We start from the raw sequence: 14729 nt of genomic DNA on the forward strand, positions 1-14729 counted from the left end.
CCCTCAGGGCTTACAACCTGTAATGTAATTCAGTCAGTAATTTGAATGGTGTGGAGTTACGTGAACATCAATGCAATGTGGCATATACCTTTGATTCAAGTTTTATTTTGCCATAAATTACATCACAGACCTGAATGTTAGCTCCCTTTGCACTCATACACAGTTACACAGTATCCACATGATGTGTTTTGCTGGCAGTCCTGTCACAGTGGTAAATGACAAATACTTTACTGCATCTTCATCAGCCAAAAGTAAAAAAATTATCTTTTTCAATACATTCATAGGCACCAACAGACATTAATAATAGTATGGGTACATTGATTACAAAATACGTGTACTACGGTATGTGTACGTTGCTATATTTTTAAACAATAAATGTTGGCAACTTTAATTATACATACACTGGAACAACCCAGATTATTCAACGCTATGTAGGCCCTGTAGCAGGGATCAGATCATTCAATGCACCATATTTGTGTGAAATCCGTGTATAAATTTCAATTGTTTACCATTTGTCTGGATTTTTTCTCTTCGCCTTTCCACCAGACAGGGGAATGGCCTTCCTGTGTTTGCTAACTTGAAGCCAAAACGTGGTGTCCCAGGCAGAGAGGGAGAGGATCTTCTGTCTTTGAATGAAATGTTTTTGCTGGGCAAATTTGCTTTCTTCCCTTTTCAAGTAGGTGTGGCAAATGAAGGCTAGGTAATTGTTAAAAGGAGTGAAGTCGATACCTGTGATTACAACACAGGCTGTAGGGCTTGCTTTTAATGTACAATGTGTACCTGTAGGGGAATGATTCCAAAGAAAAATATTTCTCTTTCTGTTCTCTTCTAACGTGAATTTATAATACATGCTGTTACGGCCTGTTATTGGTAGAATTTGAAGACAAAGTGAACTCATTCTGTTATTCAACACCTGAGGAGGAATTGCTACTTACTATACACACTGGTATGTCTATCAAGATATGCCAATAACTTCAAGTGTAGACTGCAGAAGGTATTTTTTTACCAAATTCCTCGTGCTCATTGCTTATCCCCAAAACTGTACATAGTTCCTGTCATAATTTTATGTTAGGATGACCACAGCTATACATGTATACCTACATGTATTTTATTTGAAACAATCTGAATATACTGGTATCTACACATTTATATACATCTGTACATGATGTACAGTGGTTAGCAAGTCCAGTGGTCTGAGATCTGGGTTGATTAAGTTCACTACATACAAGTACATGTATCAGTGAACTTGCCGTCATACTGTATGAGTCAAATAGACGTTTAGACCAAAGAAGGCTGTGATTTGCTCAATCTCGTCTCTGACACTGACATTGTACTTTTAGTAGAAATACATGTAGTATCAGGCTTTGCTTTCTCTGCGTGGTCACTCACAACCTGTTCTGAGAGTACAATGATACAATTAAAATGTAGTGTACTGTGTTTCTTATAAATTGTAGATTGAATTGCACTGGTGTATGAGAACAAGCTAAGGCTGAATATTTTGTCATAACACAACAGTCAGTACTGAGAGACAGTACTGGTACATTACCTATGTTTAACCCTTTTCCTGCCAGTATTACTTCCCTAGATGTGTCTGCAAAGTCAGTAAAAAGCAGTATGGTGCCAAAACTATGCATTTTCACCCACCTGGCTGAGTCTCTTACAGCAGCTTTGTTTCCCCCCCCCCCCCCCCCAAAAAAGGGGGTATACTGGTACAGATCTGTGTTTTCAGGGGCCTTCAAATGTTCAATATTTTGTTAAAATGCAGCATATGGGACATGTTATGCTTCATTAGTTTCAATCAACTTGACCTGATGGTGAAATATGAACTTGGCAAGTAATTTCCCCCAGTCGTTGAAGCATAGTGGAAGAAGGACACTATCGTGATTCAATAATTGTGTTCAAAATGAGTGATGAATTCTCCATTTTTCCAGTAATCACAGTTTCCCAATGTTATCATGTACCTGGTGGATATGTCTAAGATTTGCAAAAAGATGTGTGATCGCCTTACACAGGTGTGTTTTGTAAAGTATGACATCAACAAATGAGATGGGATTTAAACATATTGTATGTGCACTCAAAGCTCTGACCCACTCTCTGCTTGTGTATTGTGCTGCAATGCAGCCAGCCAGTGTTAGATGTCACCAAGCCAGTCTAATCCTTTAGTCTGAGACCCCAGTCTTACAAATAGCCTTGTTTCAGAACGTTCCATGTAGCAACAACAAACGCTGCCTTTTCTGAGGCAATTATGTTGTGCCAACAATGGGATTAACTCTCCTACATTGCTCCTTTCGCAAGACCTTTTTGTTCAACGCCACTTTCTGTGTCGGTCGGCATGCCTCTGTTTTGAACACCAACAAGAGACTAAACCATCCCACCATCCAGCAGCCACATGTTGCATGTCTGAATCATGCTGTATGGTGGGTATTAATCTGAAACCTGGTTTCAAATGCTTTCTGTGCTGTGAAGTAGAGAGAATAAAAACTCAATGATTTTCTAGACGAGAACTGCTGAAATGATACCGACCGAGTTTTCTCATATCAAATCTGACAGAGCAGAATTTTAACCTGTTCACCCCTACTTTCCAGTAAATAGGACCTCAATCACAGTAGAAAACAACGGGTTTGGGCAAAACCATGGTGGTGAAAGGGTCAATTAGATATTCCCAATTATGGTTTCACAAAAGAAGGAAAGGAATATTCTCTAAGTTTTCCACAAGGGTAAAACAATCGTGTCTACTTGTAGATGTATTACCAGTACCATACCGGTAGACAGTAGAAGGGAGACTGTCTATGTCAGTACTTGTAAATGAAACGTGTACGTTGTATTTCTGTTTTTGACATGTTTTTATCCAAAACAAAAAGTTGGAAAGTTTTTAATTCATTGTTATGGAAAAGGCAGCCAACATTCAGATGTTCAGATATTCATCAGCATAAAGGCTGATTAAAATTCACAGACACGTTTCTGTTACCTATGCTACAGTACTACCGGTAATTACAGTACTGTCCCAGCATGCAACAGTGCTTCTCCTTTCATTGGCTGTTCTGGGTCTTTGTATTGGCAATGCCATACGTGTACATAGCACATAGTACATACTCCAGGGAAGTTAGTACATTGGTCTTGTTTTGTATGTGTATGCACGTTTTAAAATCGATGGGGGAAAAGCAACAGTGAAACTACATGTACCAATAGATGTATTTTAACCCTTTCACCCCCAGTTCCCTGTATACAGGTCCAACTTTACCATAGAAAACAATGGATTTGGGACAAACCATGGTGGTGAAAGGGTTAAACCTAGCCGGTGTAAGTGCTCTGTCTGTCAGATGGAAGGGTGATTTCAGCGTTATTATGATTTTCAAATCTTCAAGTTCTACATGTATCTATCTATCCATCTACCTAGCTATCAACCGGTACATGCAGCTACATAGGTCGCTAGCAAATTATAATGTCCAAAGCTAATGCCCATTGGAGTTTTGTCTAATGAGAAGGATGAAAATAGTGCCCTTTGAAAGGTGTAATCTTTTAAGTGTATTTTGAAAGTGTTGACATTGGGAGGGGTTTTAATGGTCAAGGGTAGAGAGTTTCAAAGGACAGGAACTGATGAGGAGAGTGAATAGCGTCTGTTGGAAGATAGATAATAGTATATTGGTGTGTGCAGAAGGCATTTATCTGATGAATGAAGTATGTGATGAAGAACACGGTGTTATTCAGTCTCTGAGATACAGGTATTGTGCAAAGAGTCCATTGAGAGTCTTGATGAGGAGAAGTTTTACCCTGACACAATGATGTACAGGAAGCTAGTGATAATACTTAAGGTCAGGTGTATGATATGGTCTGATTTCTTAGCTTGAGTGACAGATGGTGATTTCCAAGACAAATTTATTAATAAACACCCATTAAATAATGTACAATCAGAATTTTAGAGATACAATGGAAAGACAGTGATTGTAGTACGTAAACCAATAAACTAATAATTTTACCAAATATACAGATATACATTCATGTATGTACATGCTATCTTCTCAAAGAAATTCCAAAGATGTACAGTAATCCTGTGTCACCTTGGCTAGGATTACTTTTGAGTTGTAAGATGGTTGACATTAGTGGCGATTACTGAATGTTCACATTTAGTAACCAGATGGCCAAAACATGAACTAATTGAGTAACCTCAATGTGAATGGAGTACAACTCATGACCTATGACCTGCAACCAGTGGCAATGTCAGGTTCAGTGCCTTCCATGAAAAGACAGTAAGGTACAATATGTATGATGAAACGTAATTTCACTGTGATTTCTGAGCAGATGACAGTAAATGTATTTCTCAATGATAACAGCTTTGTGACATTTGCATTGTTCTTACTGTTTTCAGCATGGGTATTGTACATATACTTATAGTGTTCAATAATTATAAATACAGTTGTATGGGATGTCAGTGGACACATTTGTATGATCTTTTCAGTTTTAGCCATGCCTGTTGAAACTGTGTACGTCATGTCCTGTGTCAAGGACAAAACAGCAATATGCCTGAATGCACACACAAAGTAATCATACATGTATTTATAGCGTATGGTATTTAAGGTCGTGAAACTAGAGACATTCTAGAAAGTTATGTGGAGTCTTTTTATGTGCATGAAAATGGAAGGGACCCGTGTTTCACATGAATACCAGTGTTTGAACTCCAGTACAGAGTGTGTTCCTTGTGTAGGAACTCAGCTGTAGTGATTGCATGTGTACTCCATATCAGATGTTTTGTCAGTCTAGAATTGAATATCCATGTAAATAATTATTATAATCAAAATAACAAAGTCTGAGTCATTATTGGCAGAGATTATTGTGATTTTCAAATGTTATTTGTCATATCCTACAGGTAAGCCATTCACTGGCACATTTGACCTCTGGTATCGAGTGACCTCCAAAGATATTTGCATAACAATTGGTCATTTGAAATTCTATACAGAACATCGCGTAGTACACGGCCATCAATATATAGATTTTTCAGTCAGCAATGTTGAGATGCCAGTGTCGTTAGCTTTTTCAAGTTTCCTGCATTCAAATTCTCAATCCGGTCTGAAAGAACGTTTTTGCCATGGCTTCATGGATTTGAGAGACGATGGATTCCAGCGATGGGTGTTTGAATCAACAGGTGGGAAGATTGTTGTGGTGTTCTCTGTTTGTTGTGGCCCTGGGAGTCTTTTCATTTTTGCTGTGTGCTTAGAAACACAGTGTTATTACCTCATTAGGGAGTCGCAGCACAGTGCAAACATGTTCCATTATGAATGTGGGGACGGTTTTAATTATGTACACTCACGTATCAAGTTACTTGTCGTGTTTGTGTTGGGGTTTGAACGCCATTCCATTGCCATATTTACACAATGTACTGTACTGCATACATTCACTTCAGAGTGAACCTCCCAGCATTGGCATTACCATCAACTGCCTTCATCAATTTAAAAAAATGTTATCAAAAAGCTGTGTACACAATGAAAACAAAGATATCATAACCAGTACAGCTTTATTTGTAATTATAAACTTTTTGCAAACATGTAATATGCCTTGTGCATATATCATGTGTTATGCTGTGTTTGTTTTGAAAAACCTCCACTGTGCAAATACAGTGACCTGAATTTCAATTCCAATTTCATATTCCACTCAACAGGGTACATGTTTATGTTATATATATATATATGAATTTGCTGTTGTATTAATTTTGAACTACTTACAGCAATATGCAACATATTAAAAACAAGGTTTAATCAATTAATACTTGAAATGAAGCATAAAATACACTGTTAGAAAGTTAAATCCAACACAAAGGTTTGCATGAAATTTGGAACAGTATGGCAGATCAACAAAAAATAGTGTTCAGATTTTAGCCCTCTTTATTATTAAGTCTTACAGTTCACAATTTTACTGACATATAATATGTAGTTTCCAAAACTAGTAAAGTACAATATACCATGCTTGATGTACATGTATCTTCTACACAACAAATCCATGTACATGTACATTGTGTGTGTGTGTGTGTGTGCAGCTTTAGGGTTTCTATGTACACTGTCATTAACATCCACAAAAACCAGGATTTGTGTCACAGTGCATCATACAACGGCGATATTGTGACAATACCACAGCGTACAGTGTATGCGGACATATTATCCCCAGTATTTATGTGAATTATAAACGTTATTATACATCTTTCCGGTGGAATTTTACAAGGGAGGTCAAAAGTATAGAGTTTTTCAGAATGCCCTGTACAGTAGTGTCAATGTTATTGTACTCCACATCCTCTGATACCAAAATTTACTGCACAACGAATGAAACTCCATAGGTTACAGACATGTATGATAATACTATTCTTAACCCTAGGGGTATTTCTGCTGATGACTTTGATATCATGGTAAAAACTTCAGTTATCTCAACTTTGCAATCAAGGAACATGCTGTACTTTCCATATATAAAACAATGTTACATGATCAAAAACACTTTACAAAGAACTTACTGTCAAATCTTGGAATATTACTAGTGATGTGACCATGAATTTACATTGGTACTTGTCTATTACACATGTACATTGTACCTTTAGCTTGATTATATCAGTATATGTACACGTGTACGTAATAAGCAGCTCTTTAACTTTTTCAGTTTATTCAATTTATTCCTATTTTTACTGGGAATGGAATAAAAAAGTGAGGTTTTAATAGCTTGAACCATATGACAACAGACATGCAAATTTTTATCTAATTAAAGAAGTCTATTCTTCATTAAGCAGCAGATGTTGATGTGTATATCCAGTGTCTGTGAGTCATGGAATGTGAGGGTTCCATGGAATCATTCATTATAGGCGGAATAATTTGTTGATATGTTCACATGGATGCATGGGAAATATTCCGTGTAGTTGCACTTCCAAATGAAGATATGCGGAATGGACCAGATGTTGATAAAAATTCCAAACCTTTCCTCGTTTTAATAGCCATTATCAAAATCCTTCACAATACATTTAATTTTGAAGGCCTCAGATGGACTAGCAGCTCATGAATTTTTAATAGTTGAATTGCATGCAGCATCACCCTAACACAGGGAACAATCAACCTAATTGTGTGTAATGATTGAACGCATTTGACTTGTTAATCAAGTCTGGGATTTGTTAAAAAAAAGTCTGTTCTTTGATCAGCCCCTGTGATGAAAATTTGAAATGACAAATGGAATGTATAAACAAGTTACTGTATTAGTATGGATATAATGGAGGTCAGTGTCCTTCCTACAGTAAAGTTTTGCAATGTATTGTAACTTTAATCAAAATACCGGTAGTAGAGCCAGATGACTGTCAGTGAAAAAGTTTATACATTACATGACATTGTTTTGATAGTTTGTGAAACTTTAGACACAGAAGCAAAGTTCATTTGAAACAAAATTGATGGTAAACACTGTTTGCTTAAGGTGCAGTTCAGCTGTACATGGAAATAACAATTATAAATATATGAAATCAATGAGTGAAAGTGAATGTGTTATGGTTGTAATTATGGTATGATGCTATGTCATCGGCACAGTCAACAGTCAACATCTTTGAGAGCTGTGAAATTTACATGGATGGAATTATATAATTAAATATGAAAAACAGGAGTTACTAAGACCTCTGATAATGTTTCTAAATATGTAAATATTAATTTTGATACAATTACCATAGAAATGTAAAATAAGAAAAAATTACTAGAAAGTTCGTAGTAAATTCATAACCTATATTTTCAAAAAAGAGAATTTTACTGAAACTGTTCCGAATAGAATGTACAGACATTAGAAACTGTTCACACACTGGATATCATACATGTTAAAGCATTTATCAACAATTTCTTAAACTGTCTTGTATATGTTCATTACTTGTAAAAATCTCCATCATGCAATCGAACAAATTCACACGTTGGACTATAGCACATAGATATACAGAAATGAACCAATTACAGACAACCTTACATGGGAGCAACAGGGAGCTGAATTCTTTTGAAAACTTCATATTTTGATGCCGTCCCCCATGAAATATTGTATCAGCACAAACCATGCCCTGTATCAGCAAAGAACAGGCATCGCAAACAATTTTAAGGAACCTAGTAATTTTTCAATAAACGGTTAGGAATTCCCAGTATGTGAAAATTTCCATATAAATGATGCAACAAGTTGTGTGCTGTACCAAAGAACTTCAATAAATGATGCAACAAGTTGTGTGCTGTACCAAAGAACTTCAATAAATGATATCATCCTTGGACATAGAAACATCCTTGTAATTAGTTACACTGTAATAGGTCATGTCTTCATTTATTTATGAGTTGTCTTGCATAACGTAACCAGTCATTAGTCTCTACAGTAGGGAACTAGAATTGTCTCCTCTTTCTTGTATGTCAGCCAAAATATGAAATCAGCAATCAACAAAACAAGATACCTGGCAGGCTGTTGTAAATTCTAAGATGAAAGACGGTGGCTTGATTTGTCCATTGTTTTTAGGTGTTGATGAAGTAAAGCCTGGAGAGACGAATCATGCAGTAGTAGTTTGCCATCAATAATTTGAAACTTTGAACATGTCAGGACCTCCTGTCAGGCTGGTCCATAGTGTTCCGGCAGTTGAGGTCCATGGTATTGTTTCTGTGCACTCACATGGTGTAGTGGACTGGCTTACCTAACAGTGGTTCTCTCAAGTCTTCTAGTATAGTGTACAATACATGTATGTGAAATTAGAGCTAGCCTTCTTAGACGCAGCCATTTTGATGTCTCTGTAGTATGACATCTCTTTTCAAATCAATCAAGAACTCATGATATAAATACATGTGTCAAATAAAAAATATGACTGTACCGGTAGTACGTTTGCAAATTGTAAATAGTAGACTTGCAGTGTGTGTATGGCAAGATTGCAATTGGTGTATAGTAAGATTGCAATTGGTGTATAGTAAGATTGCAATTGGTGTACAGTAAGATTGCAATTGGTGTATAGTAAGATTGCAATTGGTGTATAGTAAGATTGCAATTGGTGTACAGTAAGATTGCAATTGGTGTATAGTAAGATTGCAATTGGTGTATAGTAAGATTGCAATTTGCAAACAGCAACTTTGCAATATCTGAGTAGTAAGATTGCAATTTGTGAATAGTAAGTTTGCAATTTTTGAAAGTTGCCTTTAGTTTATATCATCAAAGCATGTATTTCTGGTAGAATGCTTGATTCCCAGAGTCTCTATCCATTGCATGTACCTGAGACTGTAAAGCAGAGCCACATGTACATGTAGGCATGATTCTGCAAGTTTTCAAGGTTGCAATGAAAATAAGTGACTTTAGCATATAATACAAAACTAACATTTACTGTATGTTCCAAGACATTAATTTTGCCCCAAGGAGAGGTTCAATATACTTGTAAATTTTCAAGAGCCGTATGGAGTACCAAGTAATGAGTTTACAGACTTAATCATTTTCCTGTTTACAATATACAATGTACATCAGGTGATTACTCCCATTGTACAGTGCAGGTGTACAGATACTGTACATGTATATACAATCATTTAAACTTTTTACAGCAATGTATTTTGGACAGATTGGTGTATAAAAAGTGTGAGATAAACAAGGTAGTCTTTTGTTCACTGTGTCGCAGACAAACATTGGTAGCTGTAAATGCTGTTGATAAGATACATGTACAGTATCTAATCTTTTATGAAGAGAGAATGAGATTGTGCTCTCTAATCTCTGAAACTGAGAATATGTACAAGTTTCTTTTGTAAATAAGAAAATGTCATATAATACCGGTATATCTACATATACCTATATATATATATATATATATATATATATATATATATATATATATAGAAGAGAGAGAGAGAGAGAGAGAGAGAGAGAGAGAGAGAGAGAGACAGACAGACAGACAGACAGACAGACAGACACACACACACACAAACACATATATATACACACACCAGGGGTATATATTACAATTATACCGGGTTTAAATTGTACGTACACACACATGTACATGTACCATACACATGTATCTATGCTTGTGATATTTTGCTTTGAGTAGAACATGTCAAATGTATTTATTTTACATTCAAAGCAAAGCATTATATTTGAACAATGCTGCATTCCAGAACGTCATTGCACACACCTGCTATTTGATTCCATAACATTGCAAACCTTATCTTTATTGTTTGAATACAACGTGGACATCCATGTACCTGCCAGGCTAGACAGTAAAATCATTCATGGGTTCTGAGAAACTCCACGGAGTGAAGGTCACAAATTGATGTTTATCCCGTGTTTTGATTTTGTAGTGGTGCATTGTTGCTAAGTACTGGGGTGAACCTTGAACCTGCATACCATGAACTGCTTCAGGTGTGTTGTACTGTATATCATAGCTCATACTGTACCTCAATATCTATAGTATATTGTATATGTTCAAGGGCACTGTGACCTTGTATAGAAAATGGCATACTAGTCAGTTAACCTTCAGAATGTCTCAATATTTCTTGACATTAAGATGTATAGGTACAGTATATCCCAGTATCTATATATGTAGAAAATTTTCGCTGGTAATCAGTTGTTGTGAACAGTACTTTGAACTCCTGTACAAGTTACAGGCCTCGGCTTTTTCTACAGGTGCTCTTTCACAAACAATGATGTTTTCTGAATAGAAATTGCGCTTCCTTCATAAAAACATACATCCTGTGCTGTATTCACAACCTTTATTGTGAGTTGGTATACTGAGCTGGTACACCAAATGGTAATGTAAACACACCTGTGTCTTGCTGTCAGATATTACAAATTTATAAAGAAATTATTAGGAAATTTATCAGAAACTGTTCAAATTAGAAGCAGTGTTTTTTTTAAGGGTGTTTATCAGGTAAATGTTGAAGTGGTTCCCATTGATGTATCAGTTCAATCAGATTTGAGGACAGCAGGAATGTTACAGGAGTTCCAAAATCATTTACCGATGTTCCCAAAACCTTTGTAAAAATACAGTAGCAGTTTGTATGATTGAATTTGATTATACTTCGTGAACAACTCATGCTTTGAATCCCAGTGTAGCAAAATGTGTTGACTAACAGTAACACTAATGTAAAAGTAAATAATAAATAGATAAATAAATGAATAAATTAGTGTGCTCAACCACTTGGAAAAAAGAAAAGGATGGCCAATTTACATAAAAATAATAATTTGCATATTCTTTTATTATGAAAATGTATTCTATTGTGAGGTTATAAATATTTTGCTTTAACCCTTTGAGCGCCAAAGTCAATTTTTGTCAGCCTTATAAATTGTGCCTCAGTCAATTTTTGTCAGATTTTTGCCAAAATTTTGATAAAAAACTGAGACCAATGAAATGTTGTATTCAATTGGTCCAAAATTATCAGAAAAATTACAGAAAAGTTCATAAAAGTTGGTAAAATGTTGGACTAAAATTTGGTGGGAAAATATACAGCACTCAGAGGGTTAAAATGATCAGAGGGGTGCCCCCCCCCCCCCAATTCCCTTGTGGAGAACTATGAAACTTAAAATAAATTAAAATAAAGACAGGTCACTGCAGTTGAATTAGAGTAATGTTTTTACTTTGACAACATTACAATGCCATAGTGCATGTGTGGTTTTGTAACCTGGATCATCTTGTGACTTAACTTGCAAAATAGTTGTGTCTTTATGATACCAGCATTCCAGTATTAATGTAATGCGAATACAATGTCCTTTCACGTTCCTTTAACAACACGTTCCAAGGTTCAATTTTCAAATTGAATGTGTCTTTTGCATGTGTGGACACACTTTGCTAGGATGTATGCTAGCCTTTTAAGGCGTTGCTGCTTAGTGTTACCATGGAACCCAAATAATTCCGCTGTGATATCATTGTCTGCAAGACCCACCTGTGATTTGATCATACCCTATTATTCTCAGTTGAGTGGTTCAGTCCATTTGCTGAGATGCAGGGGTGTACTGGGTGTAAAGTGGATATGTACATACAGCAGTGATACATGTATAGAGATAGTAAACAGCGGTACAGACCCCCTCAACAAAGGTGACACACCAGAATTCAACAAAGTTATTTATGAATGAAGAAAATTTTACACACGGCATGTTTCAACATAGGGTTAATGTGCAGAAAGTTCCAGAAACTGTTATGATTTCAGTAATATCAGAAGTTAGGGAGCAAATTTGCATATTGCGAGCTCAAATATGATGGATGACAAAAGGAAATTTAGTATCGTTTTGAACCAAACATAGTGTATTCATTTATGGTAATTGATTCAGGATGTCTCGGCTAGATTAATATCAACACCTGGTGCAATGCTTTGCGTAGGACAAGAATGATGTTGCATTCATAAACAGGCTTACATGCACAGCAAACTTACTTCAAACAGACTGACATTGACAGGCCACTACCGGCAACAGATGTTACGTGGTCTACATGTTATTGACAAGGAAAGAAAGAAACATTATTTGAAAATGCAAGACATTAGAATTAGCGGAATTTTAATTTCAGAATTTAATTTTGACAGTGTATATGTCAATTTCTATAACTAATATAAATGGTTTTGTGTATTTACATGTCACCATATTTGATTTCCCTGAAGGCGCATTAGATACAATTGGCAGCTGGCTGACAGTTTGCATGTCACAGAAGGTTTTATCAGTTGTCAACCGATGTATTTTGACTTTCAAAACACCACAACAAATCGTCACTTTCAATTGCTGCAAATTTTTTAATGCACATGATGAAATAAACCAATAAAAACAGCGATTCAATTAGAGTTCATAGGTACCACTCTTGTAGCTCTGGCTGTGTATATATAATGATATGCCGGTAGCATACACCTAGCCCCTTGTAAGTGGATATTTGCCATGTCTAAGTATACCAGTAGTGCTTTGCCAAGTATGGGAAGTAATACACATAGAGATACAGTAACAAAGAAATGTCCACATATAATTCAGCTGTTCAAAATTTTTCTCAGTCCTTGGGTCTCACAAGTTACATGATGTACACTGAACATGCATCATTTAAAATATAGCACAGGTTAGTGCATGGTGCAATGCCAATATACCGGTAGATGCATTTGTATCAGAAGCCATGAAACATACACATCAGTTTATAATACTGATTAAGTGAAGCTTTCTGAAGAAGTCAGAACAGTTGACATCAAAATACATCCTGTAAAGGATAGACAATTAGACTCAGGTACTATGTAGGCTGATCAATTCAAAATATGGACATTGAACTTGTTCCCATTTGAAGATTTGACAGTTTTGAACTTGACAGAGCAAGCATACATCCCATTTCTGGTTGCACGTCTATCGTCAATGTTTTGGCAGTTTTTAGCAAATGTAGTAAAGCTAAAATATTACGCTGATTTTGGCCGTGTAGTTAGTTTTTATCCCGTATTTTGCCATCCTCTCCCAAGAGTGAGTGTTCAATCCCTCATGGCACACATCAGGAATCTTTGAAAGGTAACGCCATGCTTTTGTTGTGTTGATATTACATAATACCTATTGTCATACCATTGCATTAGAACTAGGACAGGTCATTGACGGTTTTGATGTTTCAATGAAAAATTAAAAAAGGAAACCAAACATGCCTTTCAAAGTTAATCCATGCGTACAGTTACACAGACATGTACATTATCTTGCTAGCAAATCTATCTTCCCTTCATTCTTGACTGGAATAACAAGAACTGAACAAAACTGTTGAAATTGTTGTGAAGATATCTTTTGTGCTGCAGGTTTGAATTTGTTTTCCTTTCCATGAGGAGCCAGAGTGTTTTATGTAATGCTACAAGTTTGTTTGAATCACGGTAGTGGCGATAATTACAACCCAACCACCTGTTAATTGCCTGCTGTTTCCCCGATGTAAAGCAGTTTGTTTGTGGGGGTGACACCAGACAAATTGATCAAATGATCGGCTCAGATCAAACATTTTCTCATCAATGTAAAGGGGATACATGTACAACCGACTGAAATTCTTTGCTACCTATCAATGACAACGCACCAACTATTTGAAAATGTTGAGACACTCAGATATTGGCACAAGACATGTTAAGTCAGTAAAAGCCACGAAACTGAAAATCTAAAACTTTTCTTGAATCTTGTCTCAATGAAACTTGACCATGCCTATCATAATCAGGAATAAATATTAAGGGTCACCTTGCAAATTGTGGTATTTGTTAGACAAAGCACCTCAAATTTATTGATATTTGAAATTCAAAATGACCATCATCAATGTGTTAACTCTATGCAAAAAATTAAGTGTTTGACTTTCACAGTGGTACAGTGATAACATTCTATGCTTCACATGATTCAAATGAATCCACACAATCAGTAGACTAGTCAAGTATTGAAAACAGTGGATGGTCTGAATATCTGGCACAGAGGTCAGTTATAAAGGGGCAGGTTCTCTATCAGCTTTATCTCTGAACAAATTAACTAACTGTGCACAACTTTCATAGGAGAACAAAGAAGTAAAATCACATAGACAGTCAACGTCAACAACCACTAATCCGCCGAACCAGGGATTTAGGACTGCCCCTTTAAATAATAGGAAAAAAGTACATATATCAAGAATTATGTGAAGACCTGGCAGCAACAGTGCATGTACATGCGGTTATAGGTATGGCACAAACTGTGTTCAACTAAACTAAGAGATATTTTAATGGCTCAGCATAAAGCTGTCACTAACTGATCATCAAATATTTAGAAAGGTTTTAACTGTTCACTGTTAAAAACAC

At 36.0% G+C, this 14729-nt stretch overlaps 1 protein-coding gene across 2 annotated transcripts in view; it reads left to right on the forward strand.

Moving 5' to 3' along the window:
• The window catches only part of LOC139152084 (serine/threonine-protein kinase 33-like), a 60530-nt gene that overhangs the window by 12423 nt on the left and 33378 nt on the right, over positions 1-14729 (forward strand). Inside the window, exon 1 of one of the 2 annotated variants that reach the window (XM_070725189.1) lies at positions 4951-5140. The exons of the other annotated variant lie outside the window; for it this stretch is intronic. The gene's annotated coding sequence lies outside the window, so the exon portion shown is untranslated. Of the gene's footprint in view, positions 1-4950; positions 5141-14729 lie in introns of those variants that run through there. 2 annotated transcript variants of the gene reach the window in all.

The sequence above is a fragment of the Ptychodera flava genome, chromosome 2 (assembly GCF_041260155.1).
Source record: "Ptychodera flava strain L36383 chromosome 2, AS_Pfla_20210202, whole genome shotgun sequence".
Taxonomy (NCBI): Eukaryota; Metazoa; Hemichordata; class Enteropneusta; family Ptychoderidae; genus Ptychodera; species Ptychodera flava.